Genomic DNA, 9,116 nt, shown 5'->3' on the forward strand with positions numbered 1-9,116 from the left:
AGAACTGAAGCGGCACTTTCGGCTCCTGCTGGGGGGGGGTCTTCGTATGGAAGCCGCCAATCCTGGCACCCTCCTCCAGCTTCTCAGGGTAAGTGTCCCAATGGCATCAGGAGAGGTTTTAGGGTTGCCCCCCCATCCCTTACCCAACAGACTGTCCCATTTCTGGGGATGGAGTCCCCTGTCCTGTTTGGCCCCCAATTTGTCCCACTTTTGCAGCCATGAGAAGAGAAACTGGCACTTGTGTGCTTCCCCCAACTTGCTCGGAGCTGAGGCACTTGAGCCTGACCTGCTGCTTTGGCCCAGACTGGCCCCTGACTCTGAGACGCTCTTTCCTCCCGCAGTGGGGAGGCTCAGAAACTAGCGGCCAGCAGCATTGCTTCTGGCCACTGCCCGGAAATTCCCCCACTTCAGAGTAAGTACCTCACCTTCTTCTATTCATTTCTTTGGTTGCTTCCATCCCCCAAGAGCACACCCCTCCAGTGACTTTTAACACAGATGATGCACTGTGTGTCCCTGGAGGCAAGGATGAGGCCAGAGGCTTTTCCTGCCCCCTTTCCTGCTGCTGCCCTTCCACCTTTGCCCAGGAGGCTGCCGGGCCCAGGGAGGTTCCTCTGAGACAAGGGATTGGGTCCAAGGCAGAGAGAGGCCCATCCTTCCTGGTTTGGGGCTGCTTTTGTGCTCTCTTGCACCCGTCCAGATTGGCTGTCGTAGTATCATCTCACCCAGATTTTTCTTTCCTCTGCAGAAGACAGAGGTCTGTCCTTTGTCTGGACTTCTCTTTGTGAGGCTCTTGCAGAATTCCAACCAGGACTTAACCTCTCTTCTCTCTTTTCCCGCAAGAACTGAAGCGGCACTTCCAGCGCCTGCTGAGGGGTCTCCACTTTGGACATGGGCAGTGCTGTCGTCCACACAACTTTCCAGGCTGCCTAGAAGAAAAGAATGAGGGGGAGAGGGAGGTATGAACTTAGTCTTGACTTCTCTTGACTTTTCTTGTCCCAGGTCATTGGGAGCTGCCAGGACGTTGTCCTGAGAGGCTTCAGGACCATTCGGACATCCGAGCATCTGGCTTCACAGGCCATTCTGGTGAGTGATCGGTTGTGTGAGGGACCCCCGCAGGGAGCTGGGTGGGTGGGAGGGTCAGGGATGGGCAAGCCAAACTTGGAGTTTGGGGTTGGGGCCGTCTTCTTGACTTTTCTCCTCTGCTTTCTTCCAGGACATTCTGGGGGACTTTGACGAGCACCCCCTAATTCTTGACTTGGCCCTGGAGGCCCTTTTCCAATGGAGGTGAGTTGTGTCTTTTGAATGGACGTGGTTGTGGTGGGGAGAAGTTCAGGGTAGGGAGGGGGGGCAAGGGGGACTCGGAGGAGGCAGCATCTAAGCCTCTCCCCACCATCTCCAAACTTCTCCTCCAACCTCTACCAAGGCCAAACTTCTCCGACCTCTACAGTGCAATAGTCCACAGGACATTTGAGGCACTCCTGGAGGAAGAAAAGGAGGAGGACATGTCGTTGGTCTTGACATGGCTCCTTCTTCTTCCTCCTCACACACTTCCACAATTGCACACAGGACTCAAAATCTCTTGTCTCTTTTCCCTCCTTGCCCTTTGTGGACCTACTGGCTTGAACATGGGCATCACACACAGGAACTGAAGTGGCACTTCCATCATCTGCTTTGGGGCTTCTGACAGAGACCTCCAATGCTTCACACCTCCTCCTCCTGCTTAACATAAGTGTCCTGATGGCATCGGAAATGATAAAGGGATGCCAGGGACTCCGTGGTAGGGGCAATGGAGGGCCGCTTTGGCCCAGACTGGCCCCTTACCCTGAGATGCTCTTTCCTCCCACAGGACCTTCGATGTTATGCCCTAGAGGAAAGTGGGGAGCCAAAAAAACCTGGTGGCCAGCAGCATCTCTTCACTGACCTCGAAGGTTCCCCCATCTCAGAGTAAGTAGCGCTCCTTCATGGATTCAATCCTTTGAATCCTTCCATCTCCCCAAGAGGCTCCCAAAGCTACTTATCATTTGCAGTCAATAACAGACCTAACGGGAAAACACTGCCTACTCTTCTGATGACATCAGAGAATTCTAGATGACATCAACTCATTCCATACCATTATGGATGCATGATTCCCACAGACAAGTTTCTTGGCAAGACAAGGGCCTTCGCTGGCCACTTGAGTGTCCTCTTTAGCATCCCCAAAGAATGAGCTGGGCTGCAAAAGCTGCACCAAAGGGATGGGGCAACCCAGGCTAAAGGGAGTGGGGCTGTCCTCCCCCCCCCCAATCTCACCAGGCTGCTAGGTAGGAGAGCAAGAGCCAGAGAGAGTTGTGGGAGACACAGAGACTGGGTTGCTCTGTGCTGAAGTCAAAGCTGCGACTAACGGAGAAGCAAGATCTGCTGGGATTGTCAATGCTGTGAAACTCTCCATCCTAAAACCATATAGCATAAAGACACCACAGTCTCTGCTGACCTTCATTCCAAGGAAATCAAAGACCCCTGGAGTCTCACTGCTCAGAGACTGGGGTAGTTTGCAAATACAAACACATACATACACAATAATTTGTGCCTGTATTCCTAACACATAACTAAGCGTGAAGGGCATGTTATGTGCTTTAGCAACAGCCCACCTGTAAATAAGGAAATGCAGCCTCCATTGCTGATTTATGAAAAAAGCAAGAAAGCAAGTCTTCTCTGACCGTGAAGGCAGAGCAGAGACATCCCAGCTGGTAGCCATTGGTAACCATGAATGTGTCTTGTCTTCTTATGTAGCCATGCGGCTTGGTGCCCACTCATTTAGTTGAGCCTGAGACATTTTTCTGCCTGTGGCGACAGAGAATCCTAGATTTGTAGGGCTTTGAAGGGACCCCAAGGGTCATCTTGCCCACATATACCCCTGAAATGGAAGAAGGCAGCGCACACATACACTGGTTCCGTGTATGGAGTCCAGGTTTTATTCTAGCTCCACCAACTCTGGGGGCTGGAGACTAGCTTAGGGGGCTACAGTGCAGCCTGCATGGCCCCCACACGGCTCTGTCCTCCAGTCCTTTCCTGCTGCCCCCCTACTTTAGCACCTGAAGCAGCCTCGTCTCCCTGCCTAACAGGAAGGCCAGCCCTTTCTCTCTTTCTTTGGCCTTGCTATATTACAGGCCTAGATGCTTAGCAAACGTTTTCGGAGAGCGGAGGCAGGGAGACAAAGACTGGCAACAGAATCAGAAAGGGCACCAGGTTGGGATCAGCAAAGCTCTCCAGCTTAGCCATCTTGTCAATTGAAAACAAAGTAGTGAAAGGAATTGATTTTGATGAAGTGATTTCAAAATTTGCAGAGAACAAAGTGGGGGGGGGGAGGTTTTAAGTGCTTATGCTCACAATGTTAAGTAAATAAACCAGAAAGCAACACTTTCAACTGTAAGTATTTTATTTCTCCTTCTTTTAAGAATTTCAAGTGGGGGTGACAAGAAATATTCTGCACCGGGTACCATCTGACCTTGCTACGCCACTGGTCTGAGACATTTCTTTGGGCCAGCTGTGAAGAGCACCATAGACACACACCCCTGCCACCCCCATCTAGAGAGCTAGGCTGCAAACGTCTGCCTGGATCCTTCAAAGGTTTATATCGGTCAGAACAGACAGTATTGTAGGGATGGAGGAGTTGTAACCCCTCGACCCGCTTTCGTTCTATTCTCAGCTTTCCATCCCACAATGTCAGTGCTGCAATTGTACTAAACCACGAGACTATCACATTGGGATCTCTGCAAGGTCATTGCACTCCCACTCCTGTATATTTCAACACTTTCTGCCTTCTTCACTGCTGACCCAAAGGAAGTTGCAAGATCTCCCTTCCTGTAAGGAAGAGCCAATGCTGTCCTCTTGTGGCATATGCTGGGATTCCCCCTCCCCATCTTCACTTTCCAAGCCCCGTGTGGGACTCCCCAATAGACGCCGGTCTTTATTCGCTGTGTATTTATCCCAGCCTTCCTGCAAGGAGTGCAGGGAAGCTGATAAGGTTCTCATAACTCAACCCAGTGAAGTAGCTTAGTGTGGATTATATACATAGCTTCTTGGATTTGAGCTCACATTTCCCAGCACCTAGCGTATGGGTCGTCAAACTAAGGTCTGCAGGCCAGATCAGGCCCAATTGCCTTCTGAATCGGGCCCACAGACAGTCCGGGAATTAATGTGTGGATCACCATTGCGTGTGTTCTTTCCCTTTCTCTCCCTCCCTCTCTCACATGGTGGCATTGGCACCTCCTCCCTCCCTCCTCCTGGCTTCTCCCTGCCCTGCCTAGAGGAGGAAGGGAGCTGGGCTTTGTTGGTGCCAGCAACAGCAGCAGCAGCGCTTGAGTGGCCACCATTTTAAGCAGCCCCTCTCCAGAGCCCTTTCATGCACCACTTATCGTTCCTTTGCCGCAACCGCCGCCAGCCCCTGCTGCTCGCAAGACACAGGTAAGCAGCTTCAAAATATAGTCCGGCCACCCACAAGGTCTGAGGGACAGTGGACCGCCCCCCTGCTGAAAAAGTTTGCTGACCCCTGACCTAGCGCATGTTAACCACTACACTGGACTCGGCTCCCCAGTCACCTTTCATCTGCCTCGCTCCCTGAATGCACCCTTCCCTAAAATACTTTTTGTGCCACTTTAAGAACTATGAGCAAACCTGAAAACTCACCCAGTAGGTTCAGCTTCAGTGGGGACCCATTTTTAAAAAATCAAAAGGTCAAAAAACAACAGCCACCCACCAATTGCCCTCTTAGCAGCATAACCTGGGCCGCACCCAGGACTGCCTCATCAGCACAAATTTGCACCCTCCGGGAGTGATTTCACCTGGCTAGAATGTGGGCTTGAGCTCTGAGCTTGCCTCCTTTTTACCTGGTGGATAGAAAAGGGCATGTGGGTGAATGTAGGAACTAGTCTACTGGGTAAAGTTACATTTTAGATTAGATGATCTACAACAGGGGTCAGCAAACTTTTTCAGCAGGGGGCCGGTCCAGTGTCCCTCAGATCTTGTGAGCTGCCGGACTATATTTTTTTTGAATGAATTCCTATGCCCCACAAATAACCCAGAGATGCATTTTAAATAAAAGCACACATTCCATTCATGTAATAATAATAATAATAATAATAATAATAATAATAATAATAATAATTTATACCACGCCCTCCCCAGCCAAGACTGTGCTCAGGGTGGCCAACACCAGATATAAAAACAATTGATTAAAATACAACTTAAAAACAAGATTAAAACACAACATTAAGAGCCTCATTTCAGTGGAAACTCAAATCAAAAACTTTTGGGGGATGAAAATGTCAAATCTTCACCAAGCGTGTAAAAACACGCTGATTCTCGGACAGTCCACGAGCCGGATTTAGGAGGTGATTGGGCCGGATCCGGCCCCCGGGCCTTAGTTTGCCTACCCATGGTCTTGCGACCTGAAACTCACTATTGTGTCTTTGTCAGCTTGGCCAGCAGATGGAGCACATTTCACAAAATATGGTGAAGTTACAAGTGAGTGAAGAGCAACATCAGAAGAGTCTTCTGGGTCAGGCCAGTGGCCCATTTAGTCCAGCATCCTGTTCACACAGTGGCCAACCAGATGCCTGTGGGGAACCTGCAAGCAGGACCTGAGCACAAGAGCCTACTCACCTCCTGTGGTTTCAGAAGTATTGCTGTCTCTGACAGTGGAGGCAGCGCATAGTCATCATAGCTAGCAGCCATGGATAGCCTTCTCCTCCATGAATTTGTCTAATCTTTGAAAACCACCCAAGTTTGTGGCCATCACCACCTCCTGTGTGAGTGAGTTCCATAGTTTAACTATGTGCTACATGAAGAAGTGCTTTCTTTTTAACTTGCTTCCTCTATCCTCAGAAGATTTGGGGAAATCTATCCCTTTCAGTTTGACATATTTCCGCATCAGTTCATGATTTATTGTTTTTAGTCAGCATTCTTGCCAGCAATTCTGCAAGTATACACATTTTTGCAAGTGATAGCCCCTAATGTCATGCAGTTTTGCATATCATTTACGCCAGTATATGCATCTTTGTGAACACTTTTCCTGCAATATAGGCTCTTAAAAAGGTAAAGGGACCCCTGACCATTAGGTCCAGTCGTGGCCGACTCTGGGGTTGCGGTGCTCATCTCGCTTTATTGGCCGAGGGAGCCAGCGTACAGCTTCCAGGTCATGTGGACAGCATGACTAAGCCACTTCTGGAGAACCAGAGCAGCGCACAGAAATGCTGTTTACCTTCCCGACAGAGCGGTACCTATTTATCTACTTGCACTTTGACGTGCTTTCGAACTGCTAGGTTGGCAGGAGCAGGGACTGAGCAACGGGAGCTCACCCCATCACAGGGATTCGAACCGCCGACCTTCTGATCGGCAAGTCCTAGGCTCTGTGGTTTAACCCACAGCACCACCCGCATTCTTTAATATATGCACTTATGTGCATGTTAATTTTGCATCGCAAAATTCAGGCACCTGCGAATCCATCGGCATTTTAGTGCAAATCTCTCCCAACACTCACATATTTGCATGCAGATGGGCTGGATGCAGAGGACTTGTGGGAGGCACCAGCTGGGAAACCCTGAAGGGAACCCTCAGAGGAAGAAGGCTTCGAAACGAGGGGATTGGTGTTGGGACGATGATGAGTGGTCAGAGGAAGAAGAGGCAACAAACTGGAAGGAACAGGTGTCAGAAGCTGAAGGCATAACAGGATTTAGTGAGAGGGAAGAAGCTGGGGCGGAGAGCAGTCCAGCATCAGAGGCAGAAGCAGAGCGGGGTCAAGAGGCAGAGTGGATGCAGGCTGCTGAAGAAGCCAGGGAGTCTCCCTTTCCTGATGTGTCCAACTCCCTTTCTGTCTGGTCTCCCAAAACATGTGGAGCGATGAAGAGGGTGGAGCAAAGAGAGACAAGGCAAACTAGCCTTAGACTGCTGGGGAAGGAACTGGGGGAGGAGCCTTAGAGAGTGGTGGGAAGGCAGGGACCTTCAGTCCTCGCAACTGCCTCATTGGAGCAACACCTACTGGGAAGAGTTGCTGTGGTCGCTCGTCCTGCGTTGCATGTGCATTCTGTAGTTGACCTCCTTTGCAATGTTTTAGTTTGAAATCTTTAAGATAACATTTTAGTTTCCTGTTCCTTGTGGTGCATCAAATGCATGCTTTATATTTGGCTTTCGTCAGTAATGTTTTGTTCCAGATCGTGTCATTTGATGTTTGCACGTGTTGCAAACGGACTTGAGATCCCCCCACTTAAAATAAAGTAGGGCAGAAATGAAATGAATAATAATAAAACTAGAATACGATGCGTCAAAAAACATGCAATGGAGCAAAGGATGACTTGAGCTCATGAGCTTATCTCAGGTGCAGCCGGAGTTGTACAACCTGACTCCTGCACACTCAGCAATTTGGTGGGAAATACCCCAAAACACATGGGCTTCCGTCTTGTATAGAAATAGCATTCCTGCCAAAAGCTGATTTAATCATTTATTTTATTTTGCAGATCATCTAAGTCTGAGTCAGCACCTTTTAACTCTTCTGCCAAACTTGGTAGAAAAATAGACTAAGCAAATCCTTCCTTGGCAGATAAGACCAATTCCTGTCAGCAAGGTTTTAAAACAACTGCAAGGTGTGATATGCTGGCAATGAAATGGTGCATGCTATCTTGTACTTTTAAATTGAATCTTTCCATGTTTTGTATTTTATAGCTTTGTTAACTGCTTAGAGGTTTTCTTACAAACCAGTGGTATACAAATTTTGTTAATTAAAATAAATGAATCCTACTGCAGCTGGTGGTGTGATCTGGCTGCAGAAGTGTATTCACAGAATTTTAGAATTGTAGAGTTGGAATGGACCCCCCAAGGATCATCTAGTCCAATCCCCTGAATCGCAGGTAAAGAGTCCCCGACAGGTGGTCATCCAACCTCTCTAAAAACCTACAATGAGGAGAGTCCACCTCCGAGGTAGTCCATTCCACTGTCAAACAGCTCTTACTGCCAATATTCATGCCCCACAACATGATCCAGGACCTGATCTTGGATTTTGGACTGGGCCCAACCCAGATCCGTCCCTGAATGGATTCAGGGGCAGAGCTAGTTTACGTAAGGGTTTAAAAGCCCCAATTAAACATGCAATTGGGAGGGAGCAATGGGAGAAGGAGGCCCTGTGACTCTTCCGCTTCCTAACCACACTGCAGAATTAGGATTGAACCAGGTGGTGGCCTGGTTCATTCCTGATGGGGTGACTTCCCCAGCTCCTTCCCTGCAAGGGAACACACCAGTTGCTGGAAGCCACAGGAGGACAGGATGCCAGAGTAGAATGGCCTGACCCAGTAGGCTCATATTATGTTCTCAGCTGCCTTGGTAGCTCAGTTGGTAGAGCATGAGGCTCTTAATCTTAAGGTCGTGGGTTCAAGCCCCACATTGGGCAGAAGATTTCTGCATTGTGCAGAGAGTTGGACAAGATGGCCCTTGTGGTCTCCTCCATCTCTATGGTTCTATGATACAGCCTGTAAGGTTCAAGAAGAGTCAGACACACACCGTTTTGTTAAGATTCACAGTTTATTTATTAATGTAAATACCACTTAATGCCAAAATAGGCTTCTGTGGTTTACAAAGTACATAGAAGACTCCTTTTACACCAGAGTGGGAAAGCTTTTTCAGCCAGAGGGCCACATCTAAGGGCAACTCTCTAAGGGCCACATGCCAGGTGTGGGTGGGGTCACAAGTAAAAGTAGGAGGAGCAACACGTGTGAATGTTACCCTTGCAGAGTTTCTGCACATGCTCACAAGCTCTATCCTCCATCCCGGCTAGCAAGAGATCCTGTTGGAGAGTAAGGGCATTATCCAACCAGGGAGGAATGCTGGAAATGAGTGCAAAGCAGCTGGGTAAGGGGTGTGTGGCCTGGAGAGATGGAGCGTGGTCTCAGAATACAGTGGCACCTCAGGTTACATACACTTCAGGTTACATATGCTTCAGGTTACAGACTCCTCTAACCCAGAAATAGTACCTCGGGTTAAGAACTTTGCTTCAGGATAAGAACAGAAATCGCGCAGTGGCGGCAACGGGAGGCCCCATTAGCTAAAGTGGTACCTCAGGTTAAGAACAGTTTCAGGTTAAGAACAGAACG

This window comes from Podarcis melisellensis, assembly GCF_964234715.1.
Source record: "Podarcis melisellensis genome assembly, chromosome: 8".
In the NCBI taxonomy this organism is placed as follows: domain Eukaryota; kingdom Metazoa; phylum Chordata; class Lepidosauria; order Squamata; family Lacertidae; genus Podarcis; species Podarcis melisellensis.